Raw genomic sequence first — 23,716 nt, 5'->3', positions numbered from 1 at the left:
ATTATAAAAAAACCCATCTCCATGGACCTATCCCCACGGACATAAACCCTTGAGCCCCATCCTCGTGGACTGAGCTCCACAGAGCCTATCTACTAATATTCCAAGAAGAAAAAAATGTCTTTATCAAATGTTTTGATTCGTTCTGGCGTGTATGCTAATTGGTGCATATCAAATAAGATAATGTGTGATTTGCATGAGTAAACAGAATAATTCAATGAAGTTGTGATTGACTTTTTTTCTTGTCTTTGTGTGTGTAATCAGCTTGTGAGTTTTTATAGTGATATCTAAAAGTAAAATGTTCACCACTATGTTATAACAGCCATTTTTCGATATGAATATATATAGGTCGTTTTCAAAACTTTCCCATGATGGGATTCCTTGGGACTTTTTTTCCCTCACTAAGGACATAATGAGGATACAAAATCAGTTGAGTTTGCTACTGTTGCAATTTGTCCTAGGTTTTTTCATATAATGACTGGACTATTGCTCTGTCTGAACTGTGCTATTTTTTTCTGTGAAAACTTTCTGCAGAACAAATTCTAGGTTTCTTGGTGGTCTAGATATTAGGCTTACTCTGTGTTCAGGCATCCACGAGTACATTACTTTCCCACCGCCGCGACCGGTGTATGTTTTTTTTAAATGTATTATAAGAATGTGTATAAAAGACAATAAAAGTAGTGCAATGTAGAAAGTGCAGACATAAGAATAGGCATAAAATAAGTACAGTATTGTACTTGGTCAGACAATACTTAGTCAGACAACATTATAAAGTGAACGTGTATGCGCGGACAGCAGATCTATTTTATAGGTCTCTATAGGCACCAGGGTCACAGTACAGAGTAGCTCAAGATTCACTTTCACTGAGAGTAGATTTAACTTTGTGTGAAGAAGAGAAAGGAGGCTCTAGACTACACGACAGGTAAATGGTAACACAATGATGGTGGAGAATTTGGAAATATTTTGGATTAAATCCTGCAGCAGCTCGACTGGAGAGGAGCTGAGGACCAGTCCAGACCAGTAACGGTATGTTTGTTTGATGCATGGAAGTTATTAGTCCATTGGTTTACTTAACCAATGGACGTCAACTTTGTCAAACAAATGAATACTAGTCATTGAAAATGTAGTAAAAAAAAAACTTAGACGGACAGACATTGTCTTTTTTTTTTTATCCACTTTTTCTCCCATTTTCTATATTTTTCTCCCATCCCAATTTCGTATCATCCAATTCAACCCTCCCCTGTCACAAACGCTGTTTCTTGCCTCCCACAAGCCGGCTGCAATGTGGACTAAGTCATACATAGCACAAGTCCCCTCCGGTACTGGAGGTAACAGCAGTCGCATCTTTTCACCTGCGCAGCTCGATCTCTCAGTGGCGAGGAGTAACGCGTGGGAGGCTCACGCTGCCCCCGACACTTCCTGATCCCACTGCGCAGGCGCACCAACCGACCTGTAGGAGTCGCTGTCCACAACGCCCAATCCCCACCCATCAGTTTCCCACCCCCTAATACGGCCAATGTGTATTAGTACGGACGACCAGCTAAACTGAAAGCAAATGTGGAGCGCTGGGCTCGAACAGCCGAGCCCAGCGGCTCCAGATTTAGTGGCGAGCGCCTTGCCCACTACGCCACGTAGCTGCCCTGACAGACAGACATTGTCATGAGTTTATTAGTCATGGAAAATGTCACATCACTGCAGCAACCCTACTAGATATATATCTGTTGTATATTTGTTTTTCATTGTTGCAAAAAGATCCTGCGTTCTTTTTTGTTGGTTGTAGACATATGTCTGGTAGAGCAGCAAACATGAATGTGTGTCGAAGCGTACACACTCCAGGACTTACTTAATCGAAATATTTGGAGGTAGACCGATAGTGGATCTTTAAGGCCAATATAATAACGAGTTTGGAGCAGGAAAAAGCAGATAGCTGAAATGAGAGATACCGGTAATTGATTGATTGATTGAAAACTTTATTAACAGATTGCAGAATGGGTACAGTACAGTACAGCTCAATACATACAATTGTTAAGGGGATGCAGACCAGAGAAAGACTTTCGTCTTGTTTACATCAGGGTCCCCCATTTTCAATTCATCATAACATATATGACATACATGACATACAGATAGACAGTACTGCTACATCTATACATTTATGACATACCAGATTTGCAAATACAGTACGGTTTGTGATACGAAAAGAGTCCAGAAAAGAGAGTATATACATTTGACATAGAAACTGTACATTGGAGGAGGTTGGGTAGGTGGGGGGGGGGGGGCTGTACATTGGAGGTGGTTGGGTGGGGGGGGGGTGTTGGGTAGGAGGGGTGGGTGGGTGGGGGACACTGTACAACTGAACAAGCAAAACTGTACATTGGAATATTGACAAGACCATACTTGGTAATTTACTGTACATTGGGGGGGGGGGGGTTGTGTTAGGACATTTACAGGGGCCAGTTTAGAATTGCAGTCTCCCGTAGGTGTTTTTTGCTAAATGAGTTCGCTAGAAATAACCATGTTGCACAGCGGCTATTTCTAACTTGATGCACAGTGGATTAAACATGTATTTATTTGAGACTTGACTTGGACGTGTGGCCCAAAGACTTGGACTTGACTTGGACTTGCATAAAACGACTTAATTTTCCCTTTCCTAGTAGGAAGTTTCAGACCTGCGACTTTGATTGGAACGTAGCAGAAAGTTTGACACACGCTTGTCCGCGTGAATACCAAACCAAGCCGCATTTCTCGGAATGAATGAATGAATGAATGAATGAAAACTTTATTTAACAGATGGCAGAATGGGTACAATACAGTACGGCTCAATACACACAATTGTTAAGGGGATGCATTGCAGACCTGAAAAAGACGTTTGTCTTGTTTCCATCAGGGTCCCCCATTTTCAATATATATAGACACTCTCTCATTGGCCGACGCCTGTTTCTACACTGGTTAAGCTTAGGCACTCTTCGAAGTTGGTTAAGGTTAGAGTTTGTCTTAGTGCGTGACGGCAAGTTCTTTTGACGGTTAAGCTTAGGCACTCTTTCGAAGTTGGTTAAGGTTAGAGTTTGTCTAGAGCATGGCGATAGAACGCCAGGTAGTTTGCAGGCTGTTTGACGTGGAAATGGTAAAAGACGCAGCTCGTCACGGATTGGGCAAACGCGTCAGTGGCCAATCAGAGAGCGTCAGTCAGTGCCAATCAGAGAGCGTCTCCGAGAAATGCGGCTTGGTTTGGTATACACGCACACTGTCCAATCACAGCGTCGTGGGACAAGCGGTTATGTCTACGCGATCCAGTGACGAAGGAAGCTATACCAGTGTTCTCTGGTCTGCGTGCTAAATAGACTTTGGTGCCAGTACTATTGAAGCCTGTATTAAAAATCGAAATATACAAGCTATCTGAGGAAGCTAAACAAGCTAAACAAATTGCCGATGATTCTGACATCCGAAGTGTAAATGGCTGGCCATAAGCGAGGAGATGGCGCTTCCCAGTGACGTATAGTTTCCTTGCCAGTGACCAGGAAGTTTTGGTGCCAACTCTCTGTTTTTGTTGATTTGCTTATATCACCCCAAAATGTATAATTCAATTAACTTAAAGTAAAGCTACAATTGTTCCTGACAAATTACTACAGACAAACAAAACCCATAACGCAGAGAGTAACGTGTTGGGTATTGTTCCGAGAGTCTCTTTCTCGAGGGCAGTAGACAAACAACGGTAAACAAGGTAAGTTAATCTTGGCATCGACTTTATGACCGTAAGCAAATGCTTTTATTCATCTAGTGACCGTATATGATCTGTTGGGCGTTTCCTGCACTTTTGCAAATGTATACTATAGCCTGTGGCTGTGAACCTAGCCCTAGAAAACTGTTTACTCACCAACTAATTAAATGTTGTGACTGGCGGTCAACTCTTGTCATATATAATCAAATTCCTTTAAACGTTCTTACAGAAAACTAGCCTAAGTATATAGAATACGTTGTGTATTCACACACCCTCTTCCGGTGGCATGGACTGAACGCAGCTCGCGTCGTGTCGCAGCAAACCCTTATTTTGAACCCATAAAGAACACAAACTAAGTTGACTTCACCTTGACGTTTATCAGCGCCTTTTCTGTAAGCATATTCGTTCAAAACTGTACATTAGAAGTGGTGGGGGGGGGGGGGGGTAACTACATTGGATTATCGATGATTGATTGATTATTTTATTAACAGATTGCAGATTGGGTACAATACAGTACAGCTCAATACAATACACACAATTGTTAAGGGGATGCAGACCAGAGAAAGACTTTCGTCTTGTTTACATCAGGGTCCCCCATTTTCAATTCATATGACATACAGATAGACAGTACTGCTACATCTATACATTTATGACATACCAGATTTACAAATACAGTACTGTTTGTGATACTAAAAGAGTAAAAAAAGAAGAGTATATACATTTGATGAAGATATTGTCACAAGGAAAGATGAAATTACATCTTAGACAAATTAGACCCAGGCAACTACCGCCCTGTTTCTATCCTTACATCCATCTCGAAAGTCATGGAACATTTTTTATATGAACAGGTCGAAAAGTACCTCGCGGGAAAAAATCTAATCTACGAATTCCAATCTGGCTTCAGAACATCCCACTCCACTGACACATGCCTTCTCTATTTGAACGACCACATCAAACAAGAGGTGGACGCGGGCAAATACTGCGGCATGGTCATGCTGGACCTACAAAAGGCCTTCGACACTGTCATTCACAACATTCTGATTGACAAGCTAAAAGCAATTGGTTTTGATAGTCTATCAGTGAGCTGGATACAATCCTACCTGGAGGGGAGAGAACAGATGGTGGAGGTAAACGGTACCCTACCCCCCCCCCCCCCCTCCCAGTGAGCTGTGTTGTTCCACAAGGAAGCATACTAGGACCGCTACTGTTCCTAATTTATGCAAATGACATGTCGTCAGCTTGTGACTGCAACTTGTTCCTGTTTGCGGACGACTCAGCCCTGCTGGTCTCTGACAAGAACAAGTTACAGGTTGAAAAAACCCTCAGCTCGGAACTAGGCAAAATCTGCATATGGCTTGCCGATAACAAACTATCATTACACCTGGGCAAAACAGAGTCCATTCTCTTCGGTTCAAATAACAAACTCAGCAAGACCGACGGCTTCTCAGTTACAGTGGGTGACAATATTGTCACAAGCAGGGGTGCAGTCGTAATATGGGCGAAGGCCAAACGCCCGCGCAAGCGCGCACGCGCATAGTACATGTTCCCTCTGTTGCGCACAAAACAGATGATACACCTTGTCTCATCCTTCCAGTGAAGTCGGGAGATCAAGCAACCCCCCACCACACCTACAGGGCTTGTATTTGGTTGTCGGTATCCTATTATTATGCAAAGTCTAGGTGATAAGTGGCGCGACAAGTCATTTTATCACCTAGACTTTGCATAATAATAGGATGCGCGCACTTCGGCCTCAGTGACGGAGGCCAAACGCCGTTTGACCGCGTTTGCCCAGCACTGCACCCCTGGTCACAAGGAAAGATGAAATTACCTACCTGGGTTCCATCCTAGAGGCTAGAGCCATATGGAATCCGCGATCACGGAATCGCGGACGGAATCGCGGAATTGAGCAATAAAAATGGAATCAACTATAAAAAAATTAAAATTAAAGTTTTTTTTTTTCTTTTTTCTTTTTTTTTTTATGTTGTGGGACTTGTACAGCACTTTGTTCAACTTTGTCAGTGCTGTAAAGTTTAAACCTTTTTAAATCTTAGACAAACAAAACACTTTGCTTTCATGAAATATTGTAAGCCGTCATTTTTTTGAGGCTTTATAAAAGCAGCACAATGAACACAAATCTGTCGGTGCCGAGTCCGACCTCATCTTAAATAACAAACAGCATTGCTTGTTGTAGTTAACAAAGAGAGGCAGAGTTGATTTTGCAAAAATATATATATATATATATAATTTTTTTTTAATAATCGAATTTAATTTTCATATTCGAATCCCATGCCCATCGAACGAAGCTTCGAAGTATTTAAGACAGCCCTATTAAATGGACTGCTATATCTTATTAAATTGTGGACATTTATTCATTCCCACTTATTAGACACTATTTCTGATGGTACAAGGGACTAAACACGTTTCACAATTATGCCACATTAATGTGGAACGCCCTACCCAAAGCTGTAAAGGAATGTGAATCACTACCCACTTTCAAAAACACTCTCAAAGAACACCTACGGGAGACTGCAATTCGAAACTGGCCCCTACAAATGTCCTAACCCAGTTGTACAGTAAATGACCAAGTATGGCTTTGTCAGTATTCCAATGTACAGTGTACAGTGACCTTTTCATTGTGTAAAGTGAGTGTGAGTGTGCAGCATGTGTGTGTGTTCATGCTAAAGTGACTTAGTGTGTGAGCGTATACAGCGTGTGTGTTGTGTGTGCTTGTGTGTGGAGAGTTCAGTGTTCAAGACTGATGGCCTGGGGGAAGAAGCTGAGCCGAAGTCTCTCTGTCCTAGTTGTTGGTGTTCTCAGGCGTTTACCTGACCGCAGCAGCTTGAATAATAATAATAATGCAGGACCTGCTCAGAGGTCTTTAATTGGCATGCAATTATCCTCAACACACACACCGGAACACACACGCATGCATTGTCTCTGTAGGATCGCTGATGCGATTAGTCTCTGCGATTAACCCATCCCGTCGTCCTTCCCCCCCAAGGGCAGCCGGGAGCAGACAGGCGTCAACGTGAGCCGCACCAGGGGACCAATCCAAGTGCTCCTGTCCGTCTTCGTCAAGGACGCCACAGCGTTAGCGATCTGTTGTTGTGCATGTTTTTCCATTCATGGTTTATCTTATCAGGGGGGAAACCCTTACGAGCACGGGGAGAACATGCAAACTCCACACAGAAAGGCCTGGGAGATACCCAACCTGGGTACCTGGCATCATGGAAACCTGGTCCCCAAGCGGGAATCGAACCCTGGACCTTCTTGCTGTGAGGCGACAGTGTTAACCACTACACCACCGTGCCGCAACAGGCTGTTGTTGGGGTGGTGAGGGTCTTTCATTATTCTGCAGGCTCTGGATTTGCACCTCTTGTTATATAAGATCTGCAGGGGTGGTAGTGCAATACCCGTAGTACGCTCAGCTGAGCGCACCACTCTCTGTAGGGCCTTCTTGTCCTGTGCCTTGCTGTTTCCATACCAGGCAGTGATGTTTCCAGTCAAGATGCTCTCTACAGCTCCGGAGTAGAAGGACTGGAGTATCTTTCCCGACACTCTGAACTTCCTTAACTGTCTCAGGTGGTAGAGGCGCTGCTTCGCCTTCTTTACGACTGAGTCTATGTGTGTTGTCCATGTCAGGTCTTCTGAGATGTGGACCCCCAGGTACTTGAAGCTGCTCACCCTGTCCACGGTAGCCCCGTTTATCCTCTGGTGTGTGTCCCCTGCTGTGTTCTCCTAAAATCCACGATCATCTCCTTGGTTTTACCAATGTTCAGGAGCAGGCTGTTGTCCTGACACCAGCGTTCCAGTGCATCAACCTCCTCCCGGTAGGCCTTCTCGTCGTTGTCAGAGATCAGCCCCACCACCACGTGTCGTCCGCAAACTTCACTATGGAGTTGGAGCTGAACTTGGCCACACAATCGTGTGTAGTGAATACAGCAGGGGGCTCAGAACACAGCCCTGGGGGGACCCGATACTCAGGGTGATGGTGTTGGAGGTCTGACCCCCCACCCTGACCGCCTGGGGCCTTTCACTCAGAAAGTCCAGTATCCAGCCGCTCAGAGCGGAGCTCGGACCAAGCTCGATCAGCTTGTCCACCAGTCTGGTGGGGACTATGGTGTTGAACGCTGAGCTGTAGTCAATGAACAACAGTCTCACATAGCCCCCCTTCTGGCAGTCTAGGTGAGAGAGGGCACTGTGTAGTACTTGAGAGACTGCATCATCGTCAGTGGACCTGTTTGGCCTGTATGCCAATTGTAAAGGGTCCATATCACTGGGTAGGGAGGCATAGATGTAATCCTTAACCAGCCTCTCAAAACATTTCATGACCACAGAGGTGAGTGCCACCGGTCTGTAGTCATTAAGACCTGTTGGGGAGGATTTCTTTGGTACCGGTATTATAGTGGACACCTTGAAGCAGGCAGGGACCATGGACTCAGCCAGGGTTAGATTAAATATGGTGGTGAACACTGGGGCTAGCTGGTTAGCACAGGACTTAAGTATACATCCTGTTATCCCATCTGGGCCAGCTGCCTTTCTGGTGTTCACCCGCATAAATGCTCTTCTCACACTGTGTTCCGTCACTGAGAGAGTGCCCCCCCCCCGCGGATGCCCCCCCCCCCCCCCCCCCCCTGCACGACGACCGGTGTGTCAGTGACGTCGTTAGCCGGTGAGCTAGCGTTGCCACTGTTTGCACCGAACCGTGCGTAAAAGGAGTTGAGTTGGTCCGTGAGAGGGGCGTCGGCATTCCCCATTGAGGGGGCGCTGACTTTGTAGTCAGTTATCGTCCGTAGTCCTAGCCATAAACCTCTTGTGTCGTTCTGGACCATTTGTGCCTCTATCTTGTCAGTGTATGTGTAACTGGTCTAAGGTCACCCCTCTGTGTCGTCGTCGTGTAGTGGAAGTGAAGACTCAGTTGTGGCAATTCAGTGTGTTTTATTTCACCTGGAGAAGACATTCCACAGGTACATATCAACACTTGGCCAGCAGATGGCGTCAATAACTTGCCTAGGCTCCTTCCTTACTCAGCCAGACTGCACATTTTGAATGATACATTGAAATATCCATTAAAATAAAACAACACAATGAAATAATACAAAATAACCAATAAGATATCTCCAATTACCTGGAGAAGACATTCCACAGGTACATATCAACACTTGGCCAGCAGATGGCGTCAATAACTTGCCTAGGCTACAAGGGGGGAGAAATATGTCACGCAGTCAGAACGAGGCCTACACGCATTGTTCAGCCATTACCACAAACTCAGTCAGCATGTGTCATACAATAGTTCGCCACCACAGCTAAACCACATTACAAAAAGTGCAGAATTGTTCGCATTAACACAGTTACCAATATATACAACTCCGGTTCATTGCCCGGTAAATTATTTACAATAGTACGTTCTTTTAAACCATTAATAAGTTCTGGGGACATGGGACAGCTCTTACCTCCTTCCTTACTCAGCCAGACTGAACGGAAGGAGGCGGGCGACAAAGTAAGTACGTCACTTCGGCAGGAAGTGACGACGGCTTCAAAATAAAAGACTATTAGAGTAAAAATAATAATAAACAAATTAAAGTAATAACGTTAGGGAGGGATCTTTGTGGAATACAACATTAGTATATTTTATATACCCGCTACATATGTCCTCTTAGCAAGCTTTACAGCCTTGTGCAGAGTATAGACTGTAGCCTTATCAGCGTTTCCGTTAGCCGGTAATTACCGGTATTTGACCGGCAAAATCTGTTGAAGTCCGACATATTTAATCTCTCCGGTCATAGTGTCCGGTGAAAATAGTTCCCTCTGGGCACAGTTTGATTATTTGAATTGTATTTGGATGGGCTGGAGTTGGGTGGCCTATGCGATGAACGAAACAATCATTGCGTTTGTTGTCGTTGCTTCGCCAAGCAGCCGGTCTGGTAATGACGACGCTGTGTCAGCGAGAGCTTGCTGCTGGATTTGCGGAAGGCATGCAGCTGCAGACCCACAGAACCCACCAGCTTTGCTGGCACAGTGCGGTCCCCAGACCTGGAAAGCTGCTCTGCGGGTCTGCAGCTGGATGCTTCTTGCAAACTAACTGCGGCCGGCTCGCGCTGACAACAGCTTTCATTGTTGGACCGGCTGCTTGGTGGAGCAACGATGAAACGAATGTAATGAATCGTTCGTCGCATGGGCTATTTAATTTTGGCCTGTTTTGGTACGGTTTGGGTGGTCAAGTTGTACTTGGAGGGAGTTGTTTTCACCGGACATTATGACCAGCACCAAGTCGTTGGGAGGTGGAGATATACATCACGCAAACCCACGATAATGTTGCCGTCTCTCTCTGCCAAATTTCTCAGTTCTTCGCTTGATATAATTAATACAAATGTCCAATATAACGGAATTCGTTAGCTCATAAAAATGTGATTATAACAGACTGCTGTTTAGTGTCGGACCGACTGCCCACATACGCGGTCTATTTTATTTCAAGTCAGCAGCAGCACGGAGTATCGAGGGACTTATTTTATTTGGAATATATTAATGACTGTATACGCAAAAGTAGCCTAGTTTTAAGTAATAATATTATAAATCTACATGCCTTGAGGATGACATTCTTTATATAGCCTGCCTATCAATTGTTTTAAAGCTCAATAAACTATGACCGGAATTAATCTCATTTGTCCGGTAGATTGAAATCTTGCAGGTCACGGAGACCGGCAACAATTTTTTCTAACGGAAACCCTGAGCCTTATACTCCTCCATGTTTCCTAACACTCTGCCCAGGTTATAAGCAGTGGTGCGAGCGTTCAGAGCCACTCGGATAGTACTGTCAACCCACGGTTTCTGGTTCGGGAAGACCAGAATGTGTAAAGGAATGTGAATCGCTACCCACTTTCAAAACCACTCTCGAAGAGCACCTACGGGAGACTGCAATTAGAAACTGGCCCCTGTAAATGTCCAAACCCAACCCCCTCCAATGTACAGTTTCCCCCGCCTACCCAACCCCACCCCCCACCCACCCAACCACCTCCAATGTACAGTTTCCCCCACCTACCCAACCCCCACCCCACCTACCCAACCTCCTCCAATGTACAGTTTCTTCCCCCTCAAATGTATATACTCTCTTTTTAAACTCTTTTTGTACTCCTAAACAGTACTGTATATTTGTAGATCTGGTATGTCATAAATGTCTAGATGTAACCGTACTGTCTATCTGTATGTCATATATGTTATGATGAATTGAAAATGGGGGACCCTGATGTAAACAAGACGAAAGTCTTTCTCTGGTCTGCATCCCCTTAACAATTGTGTGTATTGAGCTGTACTGTATTTGTACCCATTCTGCGATCTGTTAATAAAATCTTCAATCAATCAATGAGAGAGAGATGGTGAAAGGGAGGGAGAGAGACAGACAGGAGAAATATCAGCCTCTAGGTGGCAGTATACACATGAGAACAGTCAATCACCCCTACACATACATCTAGAAGAAGATCATCTGCTCCACATGGTGTGAGGCCATCAGCAACAGAATTTCTCAGAAGTGTTCACTATGTATCTCTATGACTGATCCCCATCACTCTTTCCACTGAGTGGCAGTAATGTGGAAAATTCAGTGGGTGAAATGGTACTCGTTTTCTAGTTTTTCGACATAATTCAAATCATTCATCTTTAACGCCTCACTTCCTGTTACTGGCATATTTATCTGATATTCAATTTGGTCTGGTGGTTATACAGTTTGATCTATCGACTTCCTGCACCAGAATGGCTGCAAAATGGCTGACCTTGCCCTCTGATGAAATGCATACATCAGAGTGATATGTGAAGAAAATCTTTGAGATGATTATTAACGATGTACTTCAGATTCTAATATTGTCTTGCTTCTATCTTTGGGGAGGCAAATCTACATGGAAGGTCATAGAAATGGCACCTATTCCAGGTTTGTAACCACTTTGTCTGTAGGGATGAAGGTGAAAATAACTGACATTATTTTCCTTATGTTCCCCCAAGATTCTTCTGAATATGCCCTCCCCTCACAGCCTCTCACGCCTTGGTTTGAGAGAACTGTCCGTCTGTCTGGTGGACTGCATGAAACCACCACAGCTGGACCAGGAGACCAGCCTTTTGGACCTCATGCAAACAAGTATGGATGGAAACTGACTTTAATCTCTAAACCAGGGTGGCTGTGGGTTCTTAAAAAGCATGAAATAGTCTTAGGGTGCTTTCACACCAGATCTGTTTGGTCCGGACTATCGGACCAGAGTTCGTTTTCTCGGATAGTCCGCTTTTTTTGGGGTGGTGTGAATGTTCAGTCGAACTCTGGTGCGGACCAAACACGCAAACTCTGGTCCGCCTGAAAACATAGGTCTCGGACCAAACGCAAGACCAAATATAGGAAGTGACCTGATAAACTGCATCTTGGGTAGAAGGAAACAAAACAAACACTGCGGTGCGCATTCACTGCAAAACAAGCACACAGTAAACATGTCTTGTGGACAGACGTGGGCGAATGACGAGGTGAAAGCCCTGATAGACATTATGGGCAGAAGACCAATTTAAACAGCTACTTGTGGGCACCCATAAAAACAACGCGGTGTACAAGTTGTTTAGCGAGAGGATGGTGGTAATGGGCTTCAATAGAACAATGGGTCAATGCCACGTCAAAATTTTAAAAACTGCGTCAGCAATATATTAATAAATAAGCAGAGAATTAAATTAGATGTCCATAACATTTGTGTTTTTAATTAGCATAGCCTAAATAAATATGAATTCAAGAAGTTAAATACTGAATTAACGACACATATTTATTAACAGGCTGAAAGTTCAAACGAATAACAGGCTGAAAAAACAATTAGACTATTTAATATAGGCTAAACACAGTGTGTAAAATATAGGCTAAGCGGTGCGTACAAGGCAACTTTGGCTATAGCCTTCTAAAACTATTGAACAGGCTAAACTTCTTTTTGGCTTCTTGGGTTCACATTTCTGTGGTTTGCAATGGTGCAGCTGCGGGCCAATGTTCCGAGACATATTACATTTATTTGAATACACTGTTAGCCCTAAATGGTAGATTCAAATAGCCTAATAACAATTACAAATATATAAATATGTCTCGGAGCATTGGCTTGCAGTTGCGTTGTTGCAAACTAGAGAGATGTGAATTAAAGAAGTTAAAACGAAAAACAATTAGCCTATTTAAAGTCTGTGACTTGCTTGGAAAAAGTAGGAGTTCGGGGGATGAGAAAGACAAGTTCCCTTGGTAAGATGACCTGGACGTTATACTTGGCACAAGACCCACATCCAGCCCGAAACATGTCACAGACTGAAAATTGTGACTACTCCGCTGATCTGGAGTCAGACAGGGCTCGCTGTCACACACACACACGCGCCCACTCTCTATTGTGTCCAATAGACGAGCGCCTTTTTCGACCGTGTGACATTGTTCAGAAAGTTTGGTGCACTTGACAAATTGCAATGTGAACGCAGACGAACCAAATGAAGAATGCAACAATGTTGCAACTTCACCGCACCGAGTCCGCACCGAGTCCACCAAAACTATATGTGAAAGCGCCCTTAGATTCTGTTTGGAAAGGTATAAATATTTATATATTGAATGTTATAAGCAGTAGGGATGCTCCGATACTGTTGAACCAAATCAAATGTATTTCTAGAGCCCGGGATCACATGGAATACCCCCCATGGCAGGGTTAGAAATTAAAAAAAAATTTCAAGGGCTTTTTTTGCCCCCCTTGATTGATTTTCGGGGGCTTTTTTTTGTATTTCGGGGGCACTGAATTTTTATAATAAACGGTAGGGGTGGGACGGTTCACAAAATAGACGGTTCGGTTCGTATCACGGTTTTGGGGTCACGGTTTTCAGTTCGGTTCGATATACGTAAATTTTTATAAAAAAAAATGTAACACTCAAATCTAAACATGCTTCTCATTTATTAAAAAATAATAAAAAAGTTTACAGTGTTTACAGCCTTAAATAATGTTTGGCACACAAAGACCGAACTGACTGAAAAATATAGGCTACATTTGTAGTATTAACTTAGTGCAAACAAACAATATGCTCAGCCAGCACTAGACTTTCCTTTCTTTAATATAAACACAAAAAAACAATGTCAACCATGTTTAAATTCCCTGATTGTCAGTTCTTAATGGAAAGATTAGTGTTCTGCTTGAAATTATTATGTATCTGTCTACATTTATTTAGACTAACATTATTTAAATATTGAGTGCAACTGTGGTGGATTACGTAATTCGGTGAGTTGGAACTATCTATGGGTTGGCGCCGGGTCCCCACGGACATTTTAGTGTCACGCACCTTCAGCTCAGGCAATGTTATTATCAGCTCCGGTAGCTCCGGTAACGTTAGGAGGTGATGGCATGCAGTGGGAAAGCGGCAATGGTCCCGGTTGGAGTTAGTAAAACACAGTTGTATGTTAGCCTTCTTGGATGTTGAATAAACGCCTATCATTGTCTTTAAACACCCCGCCTCTCAGACTCCCATTTCCTCCTCTGCTAGCTAGTAGCTACGGTAACATTTCGTTGACTGTATTACCTCGCGGGCTGATTCTATAGTTAAAACGTGCGTTGTGTTGTACAAACTCCTAACGCTATGGCAAGATGTGTGTAGGCCTATGTAATGTTAATGGCTATGTTTTTAAAGTCGTAATGAAGATTGATTTATATTGTGCGTGCCATTTGTACACAAACTGACTAGCACCTGGCTCAGCTGCAGTGCTGCTGCTGCAGCAGCAGCCAGTGCTCACCTCCGCCAAATGATTTTTTTTTATTTGCGCGTCATCTGAACCGTACGATACACAGACGCGTCATTACCGGATAAATATATATATATAATTAGTAAACTATCTGGGGCATTTTGTGCCCCCCTTAACTGATTTTCGAGGGCATTTTGTCCATTTTCAAGGGCATTATGCCCCAAGCCCCCGTTAATTTCGAACCCTGCCCCATGGGCTGTACAAGTTGTCTTGTACAAGTCAAGAAGAAACATCACAAAAGATCAAAAACAAAACCCACCATAAAATCTAAATATGCAACACTCCCAGACTTTACCCAATGAAGATAAGGAACGACTCATTAAAAACCTAGCAATAGGAGGGGAAAAAAGCACCACAGGCGGCGTGGAGGAGAGGAACCTCAGATGGGCTGTTCAAAGGGGATCCCCCAACTTGGATGTAGGTGATAATATGGTGTTGCAATGGATGATGGATGGATGGAGAATATAATAGGTGAATAATTGGTATGAATGTATACCAGGGTTGCCGGTCAAATCTACCGGACAAATGGGATCAATTCCGGTCAGAGTTTATTGAGCTTAAAAACAATTGATAGGCAGGCTATATAAAGAATGACATCCTCAAGGCATTTATAATATTTTAACTTAAAACTAGGCTACTTTTGCGTATATACAGTCATTAATATATTCCAAATAAAATAAGTCCCTCGAGACTTCGTGCTGCTGCCGACTTGAGGTGTCGGTGGGCAGTCTGCCCGACATTAATAAACAGCAGTCTGTTATAATCACATTTTTATGAGCTAACGAATTCCGTTATATTGGACATTTGTATTAATTATATCAAGCTAAGAACTGAGAAATTTGGCAGAGAGAGACGGCAACATTATTGTGGGTTTGCGTAATGACTATCTCCACCTCCCAACAACTTCAGTGCTGGATTTGCGAGAGCATGCAGCTGCAGAGCCAGCTGTGTTTTCAGGTCCGGTCTGGGGACCGCTCAGCAGCGCCCCCCACCCAACAGCTGAATTGTAGGGGTGGACGGTATGGTCTAAAATTTATATCACGGTATAATTTGAAGCATAGACGGTAACGGTATATATCACAGTATCAGTGTTTCCGTTAGAATACTTTTTTTTGCCTGATAGGCAGGCTATATAAATAATGACATCCTCAAGGCATGTAGATTTATAATATTTTAATTTAAAACTAGGCTACTTTTGCGTATACAGTCATTATATTCCAAATAAAATAAGTCCCGAGTCGAGACTCCGTGCTGCTCCCAATAGTATGCAACTGCAGAGCCGCAGAGTAGGGGCGCTTTCAGGTCCGGTCACAGGCCCGGCTCAACAGCGCCCCCCACCCAACGGCTTAATTGCCAATGGCTAAATTGGAGTACTGCACTGTGCCGGTACAGATTGGTTATGGTGGATTCTGCGGCTCTGCAGCTGCATATGCTTCTTGCAAAATCCAGCATCCAGCCCCGCTGCCCAGCCGTCGTTATCAGAACATTACACACATATCATAATGTTCACAGCAAACTGTAGTTGATCACCAGGTATGTTTTATTAACGTAGAATAATACATATAAGAAAAACGATAGGGAAATCTCTTACCTTTCTCCATTGGTTAAAAATGCCAGGAACTGAAATTGAAACTTGCTGTGCGCCCCGTGGTGATATGTGTTTATTATGAAATGACAATTGCGTGTTGACACGCCCACTGCGCGAAGCCTCCTAAATAACTTTTTCCAGTTTGCACATATCTATTATCTATGACTAATTCTATCTATTTTTAGGGGCAAATGCAAGTGAAATAGTCGCGCTGTGGTTACATGACGTCATTGCTATTTTAGAGCTGCTCTACCGGTTACAAGGTATAGTCAAAATCCATACCGTAGAGCAAATTCATACCGTTTATACCGTTTATACCGTCCACCCCTACTGAATTGCCAATGGCTGAATTGGAGTACTGCACTGTGCGGGCACAGCTCTGTGGGTTCTGCGGCTCTGCAGCTGCATGCTCTCGCAAACCAGCACCAAGCTCCCGCTGACAACATCGTTGTCATTATTAGACCTGCTTGGTGAAGCATCAATGAAACAAATGTAATGATTGTTTCGTTCATCGCATATGCTATTTAATTTTAGCCTATTTTAATACAATTCAAATAATCAAATTGTGCTTAGAGGCAGGGGTGTACAGTGCGACATATATATCGCACGTGCTACAGCAACAGCTGTCTGTGCGATGGATGGATTTACTTCAGTAGCACTGGTGCGATAGGGATTCGGTTCATATAGATACTCTTATTTTGAAAATCCTGTAGCGGGTCTCATTTCTGCCCACGCGCAGCTCCAGCTAGGCTCCGAAAGCTAGCAACGTTCAGGTGCATATGATACTCTTATTTTGAAAAAACTCTTGTGACAACTCGACGAGTCGTATCCGCCCTATCCGTGCTTCTGCAAGGAGCAGCGCGTTGGTCGGTTGGTGCGCACTGCTGCGTTAACACAGCAGTGCGCCTACACGTCCCGAAATAGGTCCGTGGTGTTTTTTCTTTCTCGCAACGGGTCAAATGCATCTACATGCTTTGCACCGTCGCCATTCCTTTATGCGCACATCACCCGAAATTAACGTTTATGTACCATTACAATCACTACAACGTTAGCAAGCTAACAAGCTAATCCTGATCAGAGGCGCAGAGCCAGCAGACACAGTGTGGAAAGGGAAATGGGGGGGCACTCTCTCCCCTTCCCTGTGTGTGTGTGTGCGTGCGTGCGTTTGGAAAGACGATGAAGTCACTAGTCAGGACTCAGGACAGGAGTATATTATAGTAAACTGAGGATGGACAGATAATGATGATATTCAAATATAAACAAGTTTCGAGAGGAGTGGAAGTTTGAAGACAGACTAGACTACAATATGATGCGGGGGTGGTGAGTTGAAACAGTGTGTGTGAATGAATGAATGAAAACTTTATTTAACAGATTGCAGAATGGGTACAGTACGGCTCAATACACACAATTGTTAAGGGGATGCAGACCAGAGAAAGACGTTTGTCTTGTTTACATCAGGGTCCCCCATTGTGTGTGTGTGTGTGTCCCAACCGACCCCACTTCTATGTTTCAATAAATTATTTGCATTTAAAACTATTAACGCTGACTCATTCCTTCAGTCCACTCAAAATGATGCTAATATTCCTTATGTTGTTTATGATATTAATTGAAAATAGCATATGAGAGTATCATAGTAATAATAACACATGGCGATATACTAAATGACAGCCAAACATGGCACTGCAACTAAATAACACAAATACAATAGGCACATTTGTGACTGTTACAAATATAACACGTTTTATACTTGTGCTACAAGATTTTGGCCTGTGCTACAAAACTATCAACCTCTGTAGCACCAGTGCTATGTGCAAAAAAAGTTAACGTACAGCCCTGTTAGAGGGAATTATTTTCACCGGACATTATGACCGGAGAGATTTAAATATTCAGACTTCAACAGATTTTGCCGGTCAAATACCGGTAATTACTGGCTAACGGAAACCCTGATGTATACATGTAATTAAATGCATATCCAGTATATATATATATATATATATATACACAAGGTAACAATAGTATAAATATAAATAAATAGAGCTATCAGTTATGTAAGGGATAATGTATAGCTACGAGGTCATTGTCGCAAAATAATTGACCGACACAGAGTTTAAAATACCGAGCCGCCTCGGCGAGGTGTTTTAAACGTCAGTGAAGGTCAATTATTTTGCGACAATGATCGAGTATAGCTATACATTATCCCGCTTATTACATGGCTAATTACTAACAATATACCTAATTCATTTTACATCGACTCGCAACACTGGTTCTGGCTCTGCTCGTCGCTCCGCCCCCTGTCATCGCCGGCAGCTTCCCCGGCAGCAGAACACCGGCAGTGTCTAATTGCACTGAAACAGTGTGTGTCAGTGGGCTTGACTGCGAACAGCTGCGCACAGCGGTCATTATTGTCCCACAGCGGTCATTATTGTCTGATAACTGACCTCTGACGCGCGCTATTGACCAATCACAAGCAAGCATTTCGGCAAATGTGAAAACGCCATGTAATAAACACTAACAGCACAGCAGTGCATGATAGAGAAGAGGAACATTGAGCGTTTAGCAACAAGTCTCTCTCCCTCCTGCTCCTGTGCGTCTATTGATCACTGACCTATAAATAGCTTTTAGCTAACTATCTAACAAAGCTGCTGCAATGAAATTTCTTTAGATTGTAAGTAGGGGTGGGCGATATATCGAGTATACTCGATGTATCGCGGATTGTTCTACCCGAGATGTAGTACTGTACTATATCGCGAACATTGAGTATTTAGTTTATATGGCGCCGCCCGCGGCCGAGAGACACTCGCAGTGCTTTCCTCGAGAAGGGACGGCGGAGCTATAGGCTAACGTTAGTGTAGTCAGGGCTGTACAGTGCGATATAATGTTGCGGTTCTAATTTCATTAGACAGACCAGCGCGGACCTTTAATAACATGTAATTTAATTGACACGAGCAATGAGCTAACGGTAGCTGCTAACCAAGGTATCCATTATGATTATGCTAAGCTAACTAGCGATAGCTGCTAACCCTGAAACGGTCAAAGCGGACTCCACAAGACTAGTTCCATTCGTGAGGAAAGGGGGTGGGTTATATTGACAACGCTTGACAACAGAAGTTTAAACATAACTTCATATTTATTGGTTATTCGTTTCTGTATATCATTCAATTTCCATCTCCGTGTGTCTCCATCTCCATCTCTTCCTGTTTACATTCAAGTGTGACGTCATCACCTACGGCAGCTTAGACGATCAAAACGCAAACCTAGAACAAAACCCGAGGGGGGGGGGGGGGGGGGCTGGCTCTCTTGTTCATTCTCGCCCCCTCTCTCTCTCTCTACATTCAATGATTTAAAGTAGCCAAACGTTACAGACAGTATAAATACTAACTGGATAGTTGATGATATAAACATTTAATTTCATTATCTGAAATATTCTAAAATCATTAAGTCTGCTATAAGCCATTATACCTTTGTGTGTGATTATTATTTTCTCACAGTAGGGTGTGTATATATATACATATATATATATATATATATATATATATATATGTGTGTGTGTGTGTTTGGCTAAAGTGGATAGAAAACACAGTACTGTGTAAAAGTCTTAGGCACCCAAGAGTTTTTATATAAATTGTCTTAGATGTAAATAATTTTTTTTATTAGTGTGTCAGTAGACTACTCTTAGTACATTTTCATTAAATTATTTTTTAAAGCATCTTCATGGTTTAATAATGCAAACATATGTTGCAGGGACTTATTATAATCATCATATTGGCGTGACTGTATGCATCAAAGGGTTAAATCAAGCATTTTTAAGTGATTTAGAGCAGTGTTTCTCAACTGGTGGGTCGCGACCCAAAAGTGGGTCGCGGGGCCATTTTGAGTGGATGTGTGTAAAAAAAAAAAATTTTTTTTTTTTTTTTACTTTTTTTTTTTCACTACCTATCTTTGTGAAAGTGGTTTCTCAGCTCTGGTCCAGCTGAAGACAAAGCGGAGGAACAGATTGGACATTGAGCATGACCTCATAGTTGCTTTGTCTACCATCACCCCAGACTTTGAGACTCTTGTCAGGAGCAAACATCATCCCCAGTTATCCCATTAGTTCCCTGCATGTTAAGTTAAGAAGTCTGCTAAGAAGGATATATTATTTATTATTATTATTATTTTATTTTATTGTGTTTTTAGCCCTTAGTTGCACTTTTGTTGCAACCCCAGTTATCCCATTAGTTCCCCCAAACGTAGGTCTCTTATGTTAAGCTAAGAAATCTGCTAAGAAGCATAATTATTTATTATTATTATTTAATTTCATTGGGTTTTTAGCCCTAGTTGCACTTTTGTTGCAACCCCAGTTATCCCATTAGTTCCCCCAAACTTAGGTCTGTTATGTTAAGCTAAGAAATCTGCTAAGAAGCATATATTATTTATTATTATTTTATTTTATTGGGTTTTTAGCAATAGTTGCACTTTTGTTGCACTTTTTTGTGTTTATTTCATGTTTTGAAAGATTGCGTATTACTGCATTTTTTTTTTACATAAATCATAGTGGTTCAACATTTTGGGTCGCGACTTAATGACTAAGGAAAATGTTGGGTCCCGAGGCTAGACCAGTTGAGAACCACTGATTTAGAGGAAATGTCAAAATATCGCGATATATATCGTGTATCGCGATATGGCCAAAAAATATTGCGATATCATTTAGAGGCCATATCGCCCAGCCCTAATTGTAAGGTCAAATAGACCTACCATTGTGGCTCTTCAAGTTAAATAAACCTACCATTGTGGTTCTTCAAGGTAAATAGACCTACCATTGTGGCTCTTCAACGTGTAATGGTTGCACTATAGACAGAACCCAGGTGCAGATACAAACAGGCAGAGACTATGTCGAATCAGGGAAAACCCAAACTGCGGGTATATTTATTAAGAAAAGGGAGAATGGTAACCAGGTTCTCAGACAGTCCAGGGAGTTGGCGTATAGACGGGTAGTCGGACAAGCGGGGGGGTTGTAGCCGGGATCGTGTTCTTGGACAGTCCAAGGGGTACACAAGGAGAGGAGTAGTCGGGCAGGCGAAGGTCATACACAGAGATCCAGAACTCGGGAGCAGGGTGTGGAGCCAGGTAGAGGACTGTGAGCAAAGGAGGACAAGACGGGTTAGACAAAGCAAACAAACTGACAAGGACTGACATGAGAATGAGCAATACTAGGGGTGTAACAGTACACAAGCCACGGTTCGGTACGTACCTCGGTATTGGGGTCACAGTTCGGTACGAGTTCGGTACAACAGAAAAAAAATATTTATAATAATTATTATTATATATATTTTTATATATATATTTTTTAAAACTTTTTTAATTTATATATTATATTGATGATTATTATTATTATTATTATTATTATTATTATTATTATTATTATTATTATTATTATTATTATTATTATTATTATTATTATTATTATTATTATTATTAATAGAATAATTTTCTATAGGCTTGCCGTGGTAGTCAGTGATACTGGTGTCATTCTGTGTTCAGGCATCCACTTGCCTACTGCCCCTTTAACAACTTATCCTTGCTAAGTTTCAGTTTCACTTCTAGAGAGAATTTAACTTCACGACGAGACTGAATACTAGAGAACAGATGACATGTTACGTACAACAATGGCAGAGGATTATTTGGATTTAAACATAGCAGTTCAACTGGAGAGGAGCTCAGATGATCTGTCCGGAAAAGTATGTTTCTTTTTTTTATTTGATTGTGCCTGTGAGTCCGGCGGGGGAGAATGTTGATGTGTTTGTTGGCGCGTGTGTGTGTCGGCGACGCGCGTGTGTCTTTCCATTGGTTTCATTTGGTTAACGTTATTGGGCAAACAAGAAAACGAAAGAAAACTGTAAAATTGTAATGACCCTGCAGCTGTTCCAATGTAAATGTGCCTTTCTCCGTGCACTTTCGCCGGCTCTGAACTGAAGTCGGGACTCGCTGTTCTCGCACGGACCTCGCGAGTGCCTGCATGTGCGACTGGTGTGTTTGCGCTGAAGGGCGTATTCTTCGTATGGCAGCACGTACCGCACCGTGACGGCCGTACCGTAAAGTCGCGGGAAGAATACGCATACCGTTACACCCCTAAGCGATACTATAAGCGATACCTTTTTCCAAAGAAAATAAATATCCGATCCTTCTGGGCCACAGACGGTAGTCCCAAAATGATGATGATCAGGACAATTGAGACTCATTAGTAGGAAACCCATATAGCTTCTTAATGCACTACGTCTCTAGTTCGTGTTTGTAATGTCTCATGAGGCTGTGATGATCCTAGAGGTCACAGATTCCCATGGTTGTCTGGTTTCATATGATACCAGTACCTTCACTCAGGCATGTTCACAGAGCTACTGCCTCTAGAATCCATGTCAGCCGACCCCACCACCGATCCAGCGTGTCTCAGAGGGTACACAAGTGAATCACTGGTGTATACAAATTGAATTGCTGTCTTCCTTTGCCCCAGATCCACCCAGAGACCTCCTGATTATTAAGAAGGAAGAGGCACCCAAGGATATTTCCTTTGAGATGAAGGAGGAGCCCACAGGTCCACTCTGTGACCTACTGATGATTAAGAAGGAGGAGGCACCCAAGGATATTTCCTTTGAGATGAAGGAGGAGTCCACAGGTCCACTCTGTGACCTACTGATGATTAAAAAAGAAGAGGCACAGAACACGCTGGACCCACCCATGGATACTTCCGCTGGGCTGAAGGAGGAGCCCACAGACCATCAGGATATCAGTATGTTACTTTTCTTTTTCTCGTCTTCTATTTCCCCTTGTTCTCCTTCCACTGTTGCGGGCGGCACAGTGGTTAGCACTGCTGCCTCACAGCAAGAAGGTCCTGGGTTCGAACCCCATCAGGGGGCCTTTCTGTGTGGAGTTTGCATGTTCACGTGGGTTTCCTCTGGGTACTGCAGTTTCCTCCCACACCATAAAAGACATGCATGGTAGACGGGGACTACAAATGGAAACTAGCTAATTAGCTCAAATCTGGCACATTTACATTGATGTGGAAACTGAAGATGTTCATTAATGTGCACTGTCCCTGGGTAAAAAATAGCTGTCTAGCTGCTTTCCCACGTGAACTGCAAACCTAAACCTATCTCCACATTACCCAGACAGGCTGCATGTGAGGATTACATGTCCTGTGAGTTTCAAATCAGTTGGACCGGACATTAAACAGACTTTACCCTTCCAGCTCCCTAGTACAAGGTCTGTGTAATGTCTGGTTGAGCCCATGGGTGAATAGAGCAAGTCATTGTCTGGAGAATTCACGGGAGTGTTGATTTGATTTATTTATTTGAAAAGGACCGATACAAATACATGGAGATCTAATGCCTGTATCATAGTGTTTGTAGCCAAAGCTCATTTGCAAACCTGTCCCTTAACTCATTCTGCGCCATCGCTTAATGCGCCAGAGGGCGCTATTACGCCAGCGCTGTAAGTCAATGGGGCGCTTTGTTCACTTGCGAGTGCTTAAAATATATCTTATATTATATCTATGGGTCTAATACACCCGTCGGTTGTCAGTGAGTTGCTTCCAGTCAACATCCACGAAGCAGATTGTTTTTTCATCTGTACATTTCCTTTTTATACCGTTTTGAATATGAATATAGTTTGGGTG

The 23,716-nt window shown here is 42.9% G+C and overlaps 1 protein-coding gene and 1 long non-coding RNA gene across 2 annotated transcripts in view; one reads left to right on the top strand and one right to left on the bottom strand.

Annotated features, from left to right (window-relative positions):
• The first annotated feature begins 3,306 nt into the window (after positions 1-3,306).
• The window catches only part of LOC311231427, a 30,525-nt gene continuing 10,115 nt past the window's right edge, over positions 3,307-23,716 (top strand). The window contains exons 1-3 of the long non-coding RNA XR_014619867.1: positions 3,307-3,715; positions 11,705-11,837; positions 22,556-22,831. This is a non-coding gene — a long non-coding RNA (uncharacterized lncRNA). The remainder of the gene's footprint in view (positions 3,716-11,704; positions 11,838-22,555; positions 22,832-23,716) is intronic.
• The window catches only part of kctd14 (potassium channel tetramerization domain containing 14), a 168,483-nt gene continuing 165,894 nt past the window's right edge, over positions 21,128-23,716 (bottom strand). Inside the window, exon 5 of the mRNA XM_084318007.1 lies at positions 21,128-21,182. The gene's annotated coding sequence lies outside the window, so the exon portion shown is untranslated. The remainder of the gene's footprint in view (positions 21,183-23,716) is intronic.

This window comes from Notolepis coatsorum (assembly GCF_963971535.1).
Source record: "Notolepis coatsorum genome assembly, chromosome: 7".
In the NCBI taxonomy this organism is placed as follows: Eukaryota; Metazoa; Chordata; class Actinopteri; order Aulopiformes; family Paralepididae; genus Notolepis; species Notolepis coatsorum.
This window is presented reverse-complemented; position numbering and strand designations above follow the sequence as displayed.